The 19,630-nt window shown below is 39.8% G+C and overlaps 1 protein-coding gene across 3 annotated transcripts in view; it reads left to right on the forward strand.

Annotated features, from left to right (window-relative positions):
- The window catches only part of LOC126109389 (F-box/LRR-repeat protein fbxl-1-like), a 374,473-nt gene that overhangs the window by 218,821 nt on the left and 136,022 nt on the right, over positions 1–19,630 (forward strand). Inside the window, exon 1 of one of the 3 annotated variants that reach the window (XM_049914416.1) lies at positions 18,195–18,257. The exons of 1 other annotated variant lie outside the window; for it this stretch is intronic. The gene's annotated coding sequence lies outside the window, so the exon portion shown is untranslated. Of the gene's footprint in view, positions 1–18,194; positions 18,287–19,630 lie in introns of those variants that run through there. One more of the 3 variants, XM_049914415.1, reaches the window with a different exon arrangement.

Here is a 19,630-nt window from a genome sequence, read left to right on the forward strand (position 1 = left end):
CTTCGAGGAAATGCTGATCAGATGAAGCGCCATCTGTCGGACATTTTTTGAACTTTTGTATTTTTTTGGGTCTTATAAAACTCCATGTCATTCCAAGAATGTGTGTCAATTTGTACCTCTCTATCTACATTATTCCGTGATTTATTCAGTTTTCAAATTTATACTGACTTTTTGATCACCCGGTACATCGAAAGGATAGGCAAATGGAGGTGATGTATTTGTTGCAGTAGACAAGAAACTCAAATCCACCAAGACAGAAATCGAAGCTGCATGTGAGACTATTTGGGTAAGACTCGGTATCAGGGGTGGGCATAAAAAGACAACTGGATCCTTCCATCGCCCGCCAGACTCGTCTCCTGGTGTAACTGAAAGTTTTAGAGAAAACCTCAGTTCACTTGTACGTAAGCTCCCAAATCTTACTAAAATCATCAGCGGAGACACTGATTGTCTGACAGATAATTGGGAAAATTACAGTTTTCTTAGTGGTGGGCATGATAAAACATGCTATGAAACATTACTGCATGCCTTCACTGAATATGGCCTAGAACACATAATTAGGAACCCCATTGATTATGGAAATATATTTGATCTAATGGCAACAAATAGACCTGACCTCTTTGAGGATGTCCACATTGGACCATGACATGTCTGTGGCAACAGTGATTACCAAAGTACAAATACAATCTCAGTGAGGAACTTGAAACTTTCAACACAGGTCAGGAGCATGTAGAGGAACTATTGCTCAATTTAAAAGAATAGTTGACCATGCACTGGTTAGATATGTTCCCAACAGAACAGTTCATAATGGGAGGAAACCTCCACAGTATACAGTCATTGTAAAGGAAATTCCAAATAAATGGAGATTACTGCATTACAGCTGTAAAATAAATCATAGGGCTACAGATAAAGAGATTCTGAATGAAGCGCATTTGGCTGCCAAGAGAGCAATGCATAATGCCTACAATGACTACCGTACCAGAGTATAGTCGAGCGATCTTTCACAGAATCCAAAGAAATTCTGGTCGTATGTAAAGACTGTTAGTGGCACCAAAGTTAGTGTCCTGTCACTAGCGAACGAGACAGGACCTGAAATTGAGGGTAGCAATGCAAAAGTTGAAAAGCTTAACTCCATTTTCAAATGTTCCTTTACAAAGGAAAACTTGAGAGCATTGCCCCAGTATAACCCTTGTACCACTGCGAAGTCAGTATTAGTGTCAGTAGGGTTGACAAACAGCTGAAATCATTAAAACTGAACAAAGCTGCGGTGCCTAATAGTCTCCGTCAGATTCTATACTGAATTTGTGGCTAAGTCAGCCCCCTCTTCTAACTATAATCTATCGTAGATGCCTCGAACACAAAACTGTGCGCAGTTCTAGAGAAAAATCATAGGTGACACCCGTCTACCAGAAGGGTAATCCAATAGCCTCGAAAATGGTTTGTTGTAGAACATATTCTGAGCTCAAACATAATGAGGTATCTCGAATAGAATGACCACCCCAATGCCAACCGGCACAATTCCAGAAAAACTGATCACGTGAAACCCAACTCTTACTTTTCTCTCGTGACGTACTGAAAGCTTTGGATCAAGGCAATCAGCTAGATGCAGTATGTCTTGATTTCTGAAAAGCATTTGACTCACTACCACTCCTGCACTTATTCACAAAAGTATGATCATATGGTGTATCGAGTGAAATTTTTGACTCGATTGAAGACATTTTGGTAGGGAAGACACAGCATCTTATCGTGGTGGAGAACCGTCGACTGATGTAGAAGTAACTTCCGGTGTACCGCAGGGACATATGTTGGGACCCGTGCTGTTTGTGTTGCATATTAATGGCCTTGCAGATAATATTAATAGTGAAATCAGGCTTCTTGTAAATGATGAAGTTGTCTATACTATCTGAGAGAAGCTGCATAAATACTCAGTCACATCGTGAAAAGATTTCAAAGTGGTGTAAAAATTGCAACTTGCTTTAAATGTTCAGAAATGTAAAACTGTACATTCACAAAACAAAACATGTATCCTATGACTATAATATCAATGAGTCATTGTTGGAATCCGCTAACTCTTACAAATACCTGGGTGTAACACTTTGTAGGGATATGGAATGGAATGATCATATGGGTTCAGTCTTGGGTAAAGCAGGTGGTAGCTATTGGTTTATTGGTAGAATACTGGAGAAGTGCAATCTATCTACAAAGGGGATCACTTACAAATCACTCATGTGACTGGTACTAGAATATTCCCCAAGTGTGTGAGAACTGAACCAAATAGGACTAACAGGGTATGTGAAGGTATACAGAGAAGGGCAGCACAAATGGTTACAGCTTTGTTTGGTCGATGGGAGAGTGTCACAGAGATACTGAAGAAACTGTCAGCAGACTTCCTCAGGATTGTTTACTACTGTCTTCAAGAGCCAGTTCACAGTTTCAAGAACCAGATTCAAATGATGATTCTAGGAACATAATGTGACACCCTACGTATCATTCACATGGAGGTCAGGAGTCTAAGATGGAATAATTACTGCAGAGGCATTCAAGCAGTCATTCTTCCTGTGCTCCAGACATGAACAGAACGGGAAGAAACCACAGTAACTGGTGCAGTGGGACATACCCTCTGCCATGCACCTGACGGTGGTTTGCCGAGTACACATGTAGATGTAGAAGTAAGATAACAAATGGTTCAAATGGCTCTGAGGACTATGCGACTTAACTTCTGAGGTCATCAGTCGCCTAGAACTTAGGCTAGTTAGGTTTAATTAGTTCTGAGGACATCACACACATCCATGCCCGAGGCAGGATTTGAACCTGCGACCATAGCGGTCGCTTGGTTCCAGATTGTAGCGCCTAGAACCGCACAGCCACTCCGGCCGGCTAAAATAACAAATCCGTCACAATTATGGACAATCTGTAGTAGTCGGCTGTTCTGCTTCTAGAACAAAACCTTTTTTACGAACCACGGGAAATTATCTATGAGCATTGTGGTTTGCTAATGACAGACAACTCACGATTTGTCACATTCATTTCCCATCGTTCAACATGTGAGTTGTTACTGATATCAACTTGTAACACGACAGCGTCTGACGTCATACGTGTACTTTTTCCAAGTGTCACATTATGGACTCATTACTGTCAATATGCAAATGGTCGACTTACGCCTAATGTTGTTTGTCACAAATAAACTCTTGTAACTATTTACAACGTGTAGTCACATCATAACTCCATTATCAAACAAATTACCTGTCATTAAAAAGAGTACACTACTTTTGGGACACGGTTTACACAAGGACAATATCCTCTCAAAAGAAACAATGCAGTTACTCAGGGTGGGGTGTTACCACATACGGCAGCAATACAGGTCTGACAACAACGGGGCACGTCATGAATGATGTCACGAATCTCTTGCTGAGGAATAACTGCCATTTTTCCCATTCTTCCTGCAGAGCTGCTAGCAAATCTTCGAGAGCGATTGCCAGATGCTGACTCGACGTGAGTCGCCTTTCTAGTGCAGCCCAGACATTCTCTATGGGATTCAAATTATAAGAGTGAGTAGGCCACACCATCTGTACAGTATCTTCTGTCCCAAGAAAACTTCAAGCACCTGTGCTCTATGAGATCGAGCATTATCATCTGTCAGCACAAAGTCTTGCCCCGCAATACCTAGCAGCAACTGCACGTGAAGTCCCGAGATCTTGTCACAGTACCTGACAGCTGTTAAACCTTGCCAATTCACCAGTACAATTTCAAGAAGAGGTGTTTGAGCGGTCAACATAATGCCTGCCAAAACAATTAGGAATCCTCTTCAATACTGATTTCTTTCCACAATGTTTGGATCCCGCTATCGTGTTCCACGTTCCCTCCAGATGATAATCCGTCGAAAATAACTCTCCAGATGAAATCGGGTCTCGTCAGCCCACTGTTCGACCATCCGAGTGGCACATTAAGGACTCTAACGCGTCTTCGCAGAAGGAGACATTTAGAGTAGAGTTACACATACAGCAGATCTTCGACAATAGAGGCCCTTCTGCCGGAGCCTCCTCCTGTACACCGTTTGCCACAATACAGCACGTCCAGTGAACGTTACGAGGTCGGATGCCAGTAGTCGTGCAGTACTAAGGGGGTACTGTCGTGCCCTTACAGCCAAATAATGGTACCGTCTTTCTGACGTCACATGTGGTTGGCCCTGCACTGCTCTTTGGGACACATTTTCGGTCTCTATAAACTGTTGCCACACCTGAGAAACAACAGAATGATTCACATAAGCCAGGGAGCCACATCAGTTTGTGAATGTCCCACTTCCATTCTTCCTTGGCCCTCGTCGAACGCACAGAGTCGTGTAGGCGCCTTCTCGGTGCCACGCTGCACAATCTGTGGCTGTGGATTTGGGACAACCCAGCGAATGCTGCTCCATGTGACAGGTCCTCTAATGTCATGACTGGAATCGTTGTCCATTCCCCATAATGCCATGTTCCATGCTGAACATGACTGTACAGAAATCTTTGACAGTTTGTATGATTCTATCACGGATGAGGACAGGGATATAAAAGCTTGTTGCTTTAATTTCAGATACCAGTGCATTAATGTATACATGTATCCTCCTCCTATTTTTCTTCTTACTTACATTTGATAATAATAGTAATAACGAAAGACTTCACCTAAATTTAAAGAAAAGAATTTTACGCCACTCGTAAGGAGATGTGAAATAAACTATTTACCTTGTACTCCAATTAAAGTAAGAGGGAGCACTTGGAAGAAAACTAGGCAGGTGGACGACTGAACATTATGTACAGAAGGTAACGAGTTGCATAGAGCAGGAAAACAGAAACTGTCTCAATTATTGTAGAAGGACATTCAAGTAGGTGAACTTTTCTGCCAGCTTAAAAGTGCACGGTACAGCTATGCCAGAGGGGAATCCCTGTATTGGTCTGCTATGCGATAGATCGAGATATCGCACAAAGACATAAAACCTAAACATTAACCTAAAGGGTTAATAGCTCCTGGGACTATTTATTTTAACTGTTATCAGAAGAACGTAATTTGGGAGACACCTAATGGATCAGAATCCTCTCTTTCAGTTCAAATGTTTTCACTCATTTTTAAAAGTGAATACATCTACCGCTTGTGGTATCGATAGCTACGATGCCGTGGCGTAGGTTGGCACTACGGCACTGACGACAGCGCTCTCTAGCAGGCGCTGTCCACATCTACGAGTTCCATTCCAGATTTTCCCCATTTGATCGAGAGCAGACGGCCGGGACAGTTCGCACCTCATTGCAAAGTTATGTATTCTTCTTGCTAGAGTAAAGGTGCTTTGTATTGCAGTACTGACGTGTTTTACCTTTTCCTGCTCCTACTCACTTCCTACATTCGGCCAACCTTTCAGTTTCCAGGAGCAGACCCACGCGCCACCTTCCAGGCAGGATACAAAACTGTGATTGACAAGTGCGGAAGCATACGTTTGGTGGAGGAGGGCACCAGCAAATGCACTGGCACAATCGGGAGATGAAGTCACTAGTGGGCTGCCAGAGAGTCAGGTCACACAGATGAATGGTCGGGAAAAATTTTCATTTTCTGATGTAATATGTTACTTTTGGGTACTATCGCTTTTTGGACACTGCTCCGAGTGTCTGAAACGGCATCTGAATAGTAACAGATTATTCTGCAAAAAGTATATGCAGTAAGATGCAGGAGAAGGAAGTAACTTTGAATGTGTCTACAAGTGTCATTTCCAACTAAGATGATTATTACAACAGTGGTAGGATCACACTCTCAAGTCATTGTGCTGTTTCAACATTACAAGTACAAGATTTTAGCGCACGGTTCAGTGTTTGCGAGATTTCTGATGGTCTTGAGTTTAACCAGACGTATGGCCAGTTTGTTCAATACTTCCATTACACAACCATCACCCTTTCATTCTCTTTATTATGTGCAAATGTGCAAGAATATAGTTTAGAACCATTATTGAAAGGTTTTCTTGACCGTGTAAAGCCGATTAATGCAAATGAAAGTTCCTTTACATATTATTTTTCCATGTTGTAACTGTGTTAAAGTACAGAGAGTGTGACATAAATTTATGGGGTCCTAGAAATGACTAATGTGATATAAGTTCTCTCTGTAGCGAGTTCTCGCCAGCCACTGTGGCCGAGCAGTTCTAGGCGCATCAGTCCAGAAGTGCGAGCTGCTGCGGTCGCAGGTTCGAATCCTGCCTCGGGCACGGATGTGTGTGATATCCTTAGGTTAGTTAGGTTTGAGTAGTTCTAAGTTCCAGGGGACTGATGACCTCAGATGTTAAGTCCCGTAGTGCTCAGAGCCATTTGAACCATTTTGTAGCGAGTTCTCGATTAGCAAGAAGAATCGTGTTCAACACTACTGTTGGAAGTATCCAATAAGGCGCGTAGAGGAAGATGTTCGCCCGGTACCGCTGACTCGTGTGCTCTCGTCTTAGACGACAGTTACAATAGCGAGGGATCGATAATTACAGTCCAGTTTGGCAACTGTTGTTTATTAGAGGACAAAGTGCTTTTCAATTACATTTGAATGTTACTGCAGTTCTGTGACTTTTATTTGTGGCTAACCAACCTTACTTCCCAGGCTACCTAACATAAGCACAATTTGGGTAATGACAGTGCGTACCTACGAGAGTCGGATTAGAATGGATCTCTTACTGGCGAGACGGCGAAATATCGGGGTTTGTGGCGCTCGCACCATTTCAGAAAAAGTGAGACGGCTCTTGTCGTGCTGCCCACCATGGTAAATGAAGTGGATGACACGTGTGCACTCGACTAAGTTTTGACTCACATCCAACCGATATGTTTAGGTTTTGAAATTATCTTAGTAACTGGTAGAACATGCTAATTTTACTCAGAGGGGAATGAATAATACATTTTATAATACTCCACTGTGCCTCCTAAGTTCCAACTGGGATGAGAAAAACCCTTCCCCCATCTGGGACTGAATCCAGGACTTTCAGTGCTGGAGCCATGTGCTCTGCCAGCCAGATCACCACGGCAACTAGGCTGTGACGTATCTCAGTAAATGATGCAACAGTGTACAGGTGAGGGAGAGGTGATGTCTCTGCTGCCACTGAAGCACAAAGAATTACACTGAAGAGGGCATGCGTGCTAATGTCAAAACAAATTACACACTGCTTCTAGCACTGAGATCTTTTTAATTGATTTCTTTCAGAGATGAAAGGGAAAGCTGGAAAGCTGAAGCCACTGTCATCTAATTTCAAGTGTGTCTCAGGGAAGGGTGATACCAGTGTTAAATATTCAATTGTATGGCCGACAGCAGACCTCAGACCTTCTGCAGATGACACATGTATCTATTATGAAGCACTGCCTCAACAAAGCTGCACAGAGTCATATATTTGTACAATTTTGATTTCTAAGTGGCGCAGAGACTGGCAACTTGCTTTAAGTGTACAGAAATGTGAAATACTGCATTTCACAAAACAAAATAAAGTACTAGTGCTATGACCACAATACCAATAAGTCACAATTAGAATCAAATCACTTCACACAGATACCTGGGTGTAACAATATGCAGGGTCATAAAATAGAATGATCACAAAGGCTCGGTCATCTAAAGTGGCTGGCGGACATTGGTTCGTCGGAAGAATAGTATGGAAATGTAATCTCTTACCAAATAGGACTAACAGGGGATACTGAATGTATGCAAAGAAAAAAAAAGAGTACAATGAAAACTCACAAGTTTGTTTGACCCACAGGATAGCATCACAGAAATACTAAAAAGACAGAAGTGGCAGACACCTGAAGATAGCAGAAGCTACCCCTACAGAGCCTACTTAAAAAGTTTCAGGAACTAGCATTAAGTGAGGGGAGTAGAAATATACTACAAATCTCCTATATATCATTCTTATAGGGATTTGCAAAGACAAGATTAAACTTATTAAACTGTGTACAAGAACCATACTTTCTGCACTCCACATTTGAATGGAATAGGAAAAGTGGTACAGTGGGTCTGTGGTAAGTACCCTGTGCCATGCAGTTCATTGTGGTTTGTGGAGTAAGGATGTAAGTGTAGGCCCATTGTTTTGGATAGTTAGACAGACGATAAAATGCTGAAGTATAAAATATATGATTGCCTGGACAAACACAATGTCTTCAACTCTCTAACTACAAAAATTTAGATGCTCTATGACACTTGTGTGTTGAGATTACAAAAGAAAAATGGAAATTAAAGTCGTTAAGAATAAAGAAAGGTGCACAACAGGCAAGTTCCCTTTCCCACTTACTCTTCACCACAGTCAGGTTCTGTACTGAAGGAACAAATCTAAATGCTTTCATATTTGCAGGTGTGTCGCCATTTGGGGTTAAGCCAACACAGAGGTACAAGGAAACTGAATGTGTGAAATACTAAATTCGAGAAGTTGGGCTAACTGGTAAATGGAAACAGAAACAAGACAGTGGCAATTCAGTAGTCTGCCATGACAAGAGTGCCATTTCCACGTTCTGAACAGGCTACGCAAGGACTCCAATCCTTCAGTAATGTAAAAAGACTTACTTCCTCTAAGATCTACACCTACTGTGTTCACGACTTTCCTTCTGCCCTTCATATCCTACAGTTTTGAGAGATGTGTCCTAATCGAAAGCTATGAAAATTAATAACAAGTTTATGAAATGAAATACCATAGGCCTGCTCCACAAAAGGCAAGGACAAAGATCAGCAATGGGTGCAATATGCAGGACAGAGCACCCACAGAAGACGGGCCGAGTGCAGCGAGACCGAAATGTCGGTGTCGTGTGAATGGGATGCGGACCAACCCGACTGTCAGTTATTACACAGAAAGGGATGTGCCAGGATGAAGAGTACGAATTGTATTTGTTTAATCACAAGTGCTGTGAAAGATTGTGCCTAGTGCTTCAAAAACATAAATGCCTTACTTCAATCCTGGCTTTGTGTGCTAGACTGGGACTCAAGCCTGGGGCGAGTGCCTTTCACTGGCAAGTGCTCTACTGACTGAGCAATAGAAAGACAAGGTATGCAGAACAACTACTGTGAAGTTCGGGAGGTAGTGGCAGAAGTAAAGCTACAAGGGAAGGTCACGAGTTGTGTTCAGACAACTCAGTTAGCAGAGCACTTGCTGTGAAAGGCAAGGTGTATGTGCTGGTCAGGCACACAGTGTTTGTCTGCCAGAAACTTTCAAACTAGCACACACACTGCTTCTGATTGATCCGTGTGCACACGCAGAATGAACTTTCAAACAGTTTGAGAGACAGGGAGGGAGGGAGGGGGGAAAGAGGGAGGAGGGAGGGAGAGAGAGAGAGTGGGGTGGGTGGGGGAGGGTGGGAGGAGACAGGAATAATAACTAAGCAACATGCTCACAGTGGGCTTCAGTAACATTTCACCTTAGTGTGCCCTGACATAACATTACAAAAGGGTCACCAAGTGGGTGTCAACTAGGTACTACAGGACAACAGTGCCTAATATAATAATTTTACATGGCTCAACAGTTTGGTGCAAGTCTTTCAATTGGATACCACTTAAGCGACATGTGTGTCCCCAATCTACTCCCGTTGTCCAGTCGGGGAAAGGTAACCTACAGTTTAACGTGGAATCTGAACCGGGTCTCACGCCTTCTCGTCAGGGTGAGGTGAGGGCTGGGGTAAAGGCAGACTGAAATACCTCTGTGTTTCAACCAGGATTTGATACCGAGAGCTCTCTGTTTCTGAGCACGTGCTTTAGCATTATACGAGGACTATTCAAAATGTATCCAATCTTCTTTTTTATGTCGAAACCAACAGTGGCTTTGGGACACACATCCCCTCTATGTTTGTAAGCATACATAGTGCACACGTGTGATTTTTTTCGCAACAGCAGAAATAACCAGTCACTGCCTAGTTGTTGCCAGGTGAACACTTATAAGAGATAGTTACCGGATTTGGTCGTGAGGGCAAAATGACAGGAAAAGTGGGACAACATTATTGCATCAAATTTGTTTTTAGCTAGGCAATTCTCAGGTCGATAGAATCGACAAGATTTGAGAAGTGTTTGGGGACGAAGTGACGAGTACCACATATATAAAGGAGTGGCACGACCACTTCAAAGATGGCCACACATCAGTGAAGAGTGAAGCACATTCAGGTAGGTCCTCACCATCCAGAGGGCTGATAACGTAAGGACACTGGTGATGCAGGGTAGATTAAACACGAGCAGAGAACTCGCACACAAGGTTAAAATTAGTGTTGAACCCATTCATGCCATCTCAATATATATTTTGGATCTCAGGAGAATTTATGCCAAAGTTTCTAACAACTGAGCATAAGAAACTTCATTTGGAGATCAGACAGGACGTGCTGGATACTGTCCGTAGTAATCCGAACTTTTGTAACGCAGTAATCACTGTTGATGAGTCCTGAGTTTACATGTACAACCGAGAAACAAAGTTCCTCTCATTGCAATGGAAGTATCTGTCATCCCCGAGACCCAAAAGAGTGAGGCAGGTCCGCAGCTGACCATCTTTCCTGACTCCAATGGTGCAGTCTGTCACGAGTACGCCCCAGAAGGTACTTTAAGGAACCATTTGCACTCGAGCACAGACAATATTTAATTTAGTTAACTTAGATGATATGTATCGATTTTTTAAGACAAGAGAATGCAAAATAAAGCAATTAACACGGCTCTCTTGTCACAGCCAGTAGGCATCAACACACTTGTGTCATTCGTTGTCCTAGAAGGACGTAATATTTTGTGTGGCTCCATAGTTAGCCATTTCATACTTATTTGCAGAAAAGAGGCGCAGAATGAATAAGTCGCTCTCATTTGTAAATGATCTGCAATTATTTCCCTATAATTTTACGTAAGTGTAATTTGTATCGTAATGTATATGTTAAAATGAATATATGTTTTATTTAATCGTATGCTTTTCTTTGTTTTAGTAATTTTAGTCACTCCATTTTCATGATCGAAGCTCAGGTCAGATATTAGCCAGGGCTCATTATATATTTTTTGTAGACAAAGTCTACGTTCCGTACATCTTCGGACGTGCGAAGCTCGATAAATTCACGGCGTAAATTTTAATCTCTCAATTACTTACTCAACCAAACAACAAAAAATTATTACTATTATTATATTATTATTATTTTAATTTTTATTTTTATTTGCTAAACTGGCGACTATGTGCCAGGACTCATTATTGTATCTGTACTACAACTAATTGTTCTTTTTCTTGTACATCCTGACCGGCAACAACCCATGTGACGAGAATATGGAAGAAAGCGAATAAAATCTGGAGACAATTTGGACTGGAAATGCAATCTTCGCATCAAGACGACATGTATAGTAAGACGCAGCACTCGCGCATCCACAATTGATTCCAAGCACATTTTTCATTCAAAATTATTTTTCTCAGCATTAAATTCAATATTCAGTTTCCATTCAGTAATTTTTTCCAAATTCCGCGAAATCTCATTATTCAGACGATTACATTCCGATCCAACAATACGCAAGTTACATTGCACAATATGGCCGACATTGTGCAAGATTCAAGCAACATGGCTAGTCACCATTAACACGTATGCTACTTTCGATCTTTAAAGTCATCTCTCAATCATTCTCAGTCATTTAAACACACACATAGGCAGTACATTTTCACACTACGCGTTTAAACAATTTTTTCCTTGCACACAATTTATTCACGATATGGTAAAAACTCGACACCAGTACACAATGGAACAACAATCAAGTAACGCAAACATGGATACACAGACACATTCAGACACAGAAAATAATACAGACACGCAAACACAGCAAAATAATCCGCTACACACACACATAAACGCCGAAAGGAGCAATTCAGAACCAAACATGAGAGACCACGTCACGTCTAATGACGCGGCGGGGGCAAGTTCATTTTGCAATCAAAATTTTGCCGCTATACTGAATTCAATTTTGGAAGGCATATCCAATATTAAGCAAGATAATGACGAAAAATTCTCACAATTAATGACAGACAATGCAGCCTTCAGAAATGACATAAAATCAGACTTCGCCACACTGACTCAAAAGGTAGATGAAATTAATACACGTCTTTCCAAACAGGTCGACGATCTTACGGAAAAATTCGAAAATTTAGAGTTACGACAAAGCGACAATGCCAATCACATCCATGACTTGACAAAAACCTGTGAAACTATTAATTGCAAATTAGAATCAAACACGTACGCATGTGACGAAATTAATTTAAAGGTGAATACAATAGATACAAACGTTGCTGACATTCACAGACAGATTCACACAACAATACAGATAGAGGCTGAACCCCATTTGTCTCGAATTAATTCACAATTTAAAGAATGGACGGCACACAAAGACGAAATTTTTGAAGAATGTATACAAAACAAATTGCCACATATTGTGCACGATTCTGTAGTGGAATACATGAACAACAATAGACAAGTAATCGATGACGATATGCAAACAAAGACAACTCAGTGCCAAGCACAACAGAATAGTACACCCACTACACATTTTTACACACACAAAAGAAAATCTCGATTCGGAAATGAACACATGTACACACACGAATTTCAACACTCAAATACACAATACACTGTATTGTACTTCAGGTGATGGGTATCTGTTGCTATGCGCGTCAATTATCCTTTTGATGAAGAACGATGTACACACAGGGAAGAATTCAATGATTACACGGAAAGAAACAGACGAACACGTAACAAAGAAGAAGAAAGTCTATTCAAGCACCGTAAATTCCAACCTTTTATACCAGGCAAAAACACTGTACACCCTGTCATCTTCTTAAAAGCTTTTAGGAACGCATTCCCACGTTCGTGGAGCGACCACAAACGCATTGCGTACGTTGTGGATTACATTCAAGGGGACGCTGCTGTCTGGGCTTACCATGAAAGCGACAGATGTGTAACATACGAGCAGTTTGAACGCGCCTTCTTGAATAAGTTTTGGTCACCCACTGTGCAGGAACGTATCCGCAAACAAGTCACTGAACCCGAACACTTCAATCCTAAAAACGGCAACCTGCGCAGATATTTCGAGAAGTACCTGAACATGACACACTTCCTTAATGAACCAGTCAAACCAAAAGATGTGATCCGATCACTGAAAGCAAGACTTCCTTTTAATATTAAAGAGAAATTATTGTACTTACCGGACGACGATCCTGAATATTTTTTGGAAAACTTAGATGCTGTTGATTTACTATATGAAGAACAAGAATCAACACACAACTCACGCAGTAGGAATCAACATGTCTACATTGCTACATTACCAAACACACAGCAAAATTCACAACACACAGTAAACATGCAAAACAATCACCAAAACTCAGTGCTGCATACAAACAACAACTGTAACTATACACAAGGGGAGAACCCGTACAAAAAACAAAGAAACGACAATTTTAATTCAAGGAGGAATAATGGAAACAACAACGGACACAAAGCCAAACAGAAACACTGGCAAAGAAACAACAACACAGATTACACAAGAAATGGATCACCTACACAGCACTTTAACCAGAACGACAACCAGTATTATGTGAGACAGTGGCAAACACAGCAACCGCCACCACAAAATCATATTCAGATGCCACAAGGGAATTTTGCGCAAACAAGCAACACTAACCAACAAGTGACTTCAGCCAACCGAAAACAGACAGGCGATTGGCAAAGACAATCTCCTAATGTAAATATTATTGAGGTAGCTAATGAAACTACAACTACACTTGTCAATGACCAGACAAACCAGGTAAACTACAACCAGTCATTACTGCGCCCCAGGTCGTGACTGAGGAACATTTGGGGGGCAACTTCAATTTAGAAACTGTTTGAATACACACTTGCTAGTGAAACTGTGAAACAAGAAAAATTAACATTTACACAACAAGAGTTGCCTACACTATTCTTAAGATATAATGAAAGTGGAAACTTAGCTGATGATCTGATAAATGACAACACACAATGTCACAGTGTAAAGAAAAGATTTGTACTGTCTTCCACCTCAGGTATTGTAGGAGGTATACCTACTAACATAATTATTGATACAGGAGCTGCTGTCAGTGTGATTTCTCACAATTTTTATACTATGATGAAGAAAACTTCTAAGATACCAGAGTTCCCAGTTCAAAACTGTTTAATATTAACTGCATTAGGTAATAAGTCAAGTAGAGTTAATAAGCAGGTATTTGTGACTGTTAATATGGGAAATGGAATCGTACAATGGCCTTTCCTAGTTGTCCAAAGCCTTGCTACCAATTGTATATTGGGTATTGATTTTCTTTGCGAGAAGGACTGTACTATAGACTTCTCCAAAGGCATTTGTTATTTTAAGTATGAAGGCAGAGACATAGTTTTGAACTTGGACACTCGGCTAGTAGACCATAACAAGCACTGTTCTGGCTACAAGACACAGATTATACGTGAGACTGACATAGATTCCACACAACAACCTGTATCACACAGTGAGATAGTGAATGATGTACTTCCACAAATTAAGTCTAAGTTATCAGAATGTGATGCTATTAATGAAGAGGAGAGATCCCAGCTTAAACATATTTTACTTAAGAATAAGGATGTTTTCACTAGTAAGCCAGGTAGGATCAACACATATATGTATACGATTGAAGTCAAGCCTCACCAAATCTATTACCACAAGTCATACAATGTACCTCTAGCTCTGCGACCTGCAGTTTGGGAAGAACTAAAGAAAATGATTACATGGAATATTATAGAACCATCAACATCTCCATATTGTAGCCCTTTGCATGTAGTCCCACTACAAAGAAACAGTTAAAATCATTTCTCGGTCTATGTTCATTTTTCAGACGATTCATACCTAAACAGTTACTCAATAGCAGATACTTACTAAACTTATTAAAGAAGAACCAGGTATGGATTTGGAACCAAGACTGTGAAAATGACTTTACTAAAATCAAAGAAGCCTTAGTAAATTCTAACATGCTTGAACATCCAGACTTCAATTTGAACTTTTGTATTGCTTGTGATGCATCAAACATTGGCTTGGGATGTTGTTTATTCCAACTTGTTAAAACAGAAACTTCAGAACATATTAAGATCATTGGTTTTGCCAGTCGGACTTTAACGGAATGTGAAAGATCTTACTCCACCACAGAATTGGAAACATTATCTATTATATGGGCATTTAAAAAGTTTAATTATTATCTGCATGGAAGACACACCATTATATACACTGACCATCAAGCACTTACCTTCCTTTTGTCATGTAAACTCATTCATCCTAGACTTACACGATGGACACTTGCATTACAGAATTACTCTTTCGAAATCAAGCACATCAAGGAAAAATGACAACATAATAGCTGACACACTTTCAAGACTACCGCAAGGATTACACCATAACAATACAGACTTTGAGAGCACACACGATTACAGAATACTACTCATGCAAGACAAACAGTTTACACAATGCTACGTAGACCTATGCAAGAACATGGCAACACTACGAGATTCAGACCCACACTGGCACAAAGTAAAACAAATCATAGTACAACAACACAATGACACTTTACAAGAGAGATACATGTTACACAACAACATACTTTTCTACAAAAGACACACAAATGCTACTAACTGGTGCATTTGCATACCACAAGATTCTGTGCACAAACTCATTGCACACACTCACACAGTTTGGGGACACTACGGAACAAAGAAATGTCTAAACAAGTTACAAATGTATTGCTATTTTCCAAACATGAGAAGAAAAATACATGATGTTATCAGCAAATGTCTCATATGTCAAAAATCCAAGCCACAAAATCAATCCACCAAAACAGATTTGCACTCTATCTTACCCACTGGACCTAGAGAGATACTTTGTACAGATGTTAGCGGACCTCATCCAACTAGCATCGGTGGTTGTAAATACATTCTAGCATTTTATGACATATTTTCTAAGCACATCAAACTTTTTGCCATTAAGTCACCCACAGCAAACACCATCATCAGAAGATTCACAAATGATTACATGCCATACTGTGGAAAACCTAAAGCCATTCTATCAGATAATGCCACGTATTATGCAGGATTCATCTGGAGAAAATTTCTAAAGGACAATAACATTAAGAGTATCTTTATTTCAAAGTTTCATGCATCAGCCAACCCTTGTGAGAGAATTTTTAGAGAATTAAATAGATTCATGAGAACTTATACCTCAACACAGCACACAAACTGGATACATTACTTAGCACTTTTTGAGGAAATACACAACAATTTAAATATATACAACACACCCTATACTCCCAGAGAAATCATGTTTGACACTAAGGAAACTAATGAATGGAGCAACCCACTACCAAAATTTTCTGACACCAAACCTTCACACGAGGAAAAGGTAAGGGAAGTACTCATTGCAATTACTGAACAAGCTGACATTAGAAATAAGAACTATGGTGCTAATCTGAAAAGAAGGCAAAACTTTACAATAGGCATGCAAGTTTTACTTAAGACCCACTACAAATCGTCATCACCTCTAAAACGTAATGTCAAGTGGCGTCCATTATATGAAGGTCCTTACACAATCATTGATATACCACACCCTGGAGCATATCTGCTACAAAACCCCAAGAATAAGAGAATTTTAGGTTTGTACCCTCACAAGGATTTGAAAACTTTTAGCCATTAGCAGAGTATACTGATACAACAACAAGGTAAGTCACATCTGATACTTCAAGCTGGAAGAAGAAGAAGATGTATAATCTTAAGTATCTACATTTTACAGCACCAGCAATAACAGCAGCAGCAAGAAGATAAGACACAAGAAGAACTAACAATTTTCATGCAAAGCACAGTTACTGATTATATTTATTACTACCCTGCAGACAAGCTGACAGACTAAATGACCGGAGACAATTGCTGCCCTGAACCTGATATATTAATTGGCATGATCGACACTTGATTTGCTATTCACACTCAGACCACAATCCACATGAATACAACATGCACAAAAAACACTCTACAGAATGACAAATGAGATTAATTGAGCAAGGCTATATACTTTATTTTATTTGTAAATGATACTTTGTGCATGTGCTAATTTGGAATTGATTGTGGATGTGACGTGTCGTGTCTTATTGTAATCATGACTTTTCAGGACAGATCATCTCCATGATGTTTTCTAACCTACTATGAAAGTTTATGTTGCAGGAAACATTTAATGAGGAAGAACACTTATTGTGTAGTACTGATGTAAAGGAAAATATACTTAAAAGGAAAACTTTATTAAAAAGGGGAAGAGACCTATAAAAGAAAATGGATTTTCTGAATGTATCACAATACACTGAACCTATAAGATAATTTTTTCTATGTCTGACCCATATGTACTTGTAAATATCTAGTTTAATGCAACTGAAAAATGTAAAATATGTATATGTATTACCAAACAATGTAATGTAAATGTATAGGTACACGTTTCACAGAAAATTTTTTTATGTCTATGTAAACATGTAACAGAAAACTGTACTCAAAGTGAAGTGATATTTGTTATGTTTTGTGCTCTCTGTTGTGAACGAACATTTTGTTTTGCAACGAACAATGTATGAACAAGTTGTGTGCAAATATAAAAAAAAAAAACGGTTCACTGCACTCATGATGGGACACTATAGGTGACGTGAGTCGCAAAACCACGGCACACTTTTCGACGAAACGACGACACAATATCCAGGAGACGACATACGCCTTTTGGAAGACGAAATTGGAGGTTATTGAGTAGACGTAACACGGACTGGTCAGTACGGAACCACTGACACCATGTATTCCTACCAAGACGAAACCACATTTTAACTGCGTCTTCCAAAGCACGCTTCATTGCGGGATTCTTGATCTCCAACTTGTTTCTTCAAGAACTTTCGTCTCAATGTAAACAAAACGTGTGACACGTGACATTTATTTTAAAGTGCAAAGATTTTAGCACTGTATAAACCTTTACTAACAAGTGACATTCTAAAGAGAATATGTTCACATATATCTGAAAATGCACAAAACCATTAGTTAATTTTATTTATTGAATGAACATGTGTAATAACATTTTGAAGTGAAAGAGAACAATGGACTATATGCCCAACAATTTATTACAAGGTAACAGCACAAGTGAATACGAACTGTGAAATTTGTTACAGTCTATGTAAAACAGTAATAGACTGATGAGAGCAGTGATAGCTCTGAGCCAGTCCACTGCACTCTGGTTCTGGAGTTCCCAGGTTCAATACCGCTCGGAATCAAGTATTTTTCTTTTCACTTTCATTTATCTTGTATGTAAATATTATTTATGTATTTGTATAGATGTATGACATTTATGATATTATATGTATGTTGAATCTGTGAAACATGATACGTAACAACTTATGATTCATAACATGATAAATAAAGAAAATACGTCAACAAATTGCTCAGCTGCAGGTGTTACACCTTCGCCTTCGCAATTTGGGGGGCAGTTTAAGGAACCATTTGCACTCGAGCACAGACAATATTTAATTTAGTTAACTTAGATTATATGTATCGATTTTTTAAGACAAGAGAATGCAAAATAAAGCAATTAACACGGCTCTCTTGTCACAGCCAGTAGGCATCAACACACTTGTGTCATTCATTGTCCTAGAAGGACGTAATATTTTGTGTGGCTCCATAGTTAGCCATTTCATACTTATTTGCAGAAAAGAGGCGCAGAATGAATAAGTCGCTCTCATTTGTAAATGATCTGCAATTATTTCCCTATAATTTTACATAAGTGTAATTTGTATCGTAATGTATATGTTAAAATGAATATATGTTTTATTTAATCGTATGCTTTTCTTTGTTTTAGTAATTTTAGTCACTCCATTTTCATGATTGAAGCTCAGGTCAGATATTAGACTTTGTCTACAAAAAATATATAATGAGCCCTGGCTACGTTCCGTACATCTTCGGACGTGCGAAGCTCGATAAATTCACGGCGTAAATTTTAATCTCTCAATTACTTACTCAACCAAACAACAACAAATTATTACTATTATTATATTATTATTAATATTATTATTATTTTTATTTGCTAAAGTACTAATGTCAACGAGGAGTACGACCGAAAGGTTACCTGCGTGAATCGGTGAGATGCAAACAGCTGGATTCGCAGGCAGTGGGCACCCTTCACCGTGACAATATGCGTCCTCTCATCGTACTCCATTAATTTGGAGTTTTTTTTTTAAACAAAAAAAAAACTGTGATTTGTCAGCTTCCTGTTCCCCTGACCTAGCACTGAGTGACTTCTGGCTTTTCCGTACGCAGGAAAAGGTTCTGAAAGGGATCAGATTTCAGAACAGGGAAGACAACGTGCAGAATTCGACAGAGCAGTTGAATGCCCTACCGAAAGAGGCTTTCTGGTGATGCTTCCAGCAGTGGCAGCAGTGTTGGGAGAGGTGTGTAGAAGCTGATGGGCACTGCTTTGAAGATGAAACTATTGTATCTGAATAAAGATTGATTTTATAGCTAAAAGTCAGATACTTTTTGAACGGACCAAGCCTGAAAATGAGGACTACACATTTTAGAATATCTAGCGACTGTAACATAAGATATTTGGGGAGCTGTATAGTAGACAAAACACTAGGCTTGTTCCAAGTGTG

Source organism: Schistocerca cancellata, chromosome 12 (assembly GCF_023864275.1).
Source record: "Schistocerca cancellata isolate TAMUIC-IGC-003103 chromosome 12, iqSchCanc2.1, whole genome shotgun sequence".
Classification (NCBI taxonomy): Eukaryota; Metazoa; Arthropoda; class Insecta; order Orthoptera; family Acrididae; genus Schistocerca; species Schistocerca cancellata.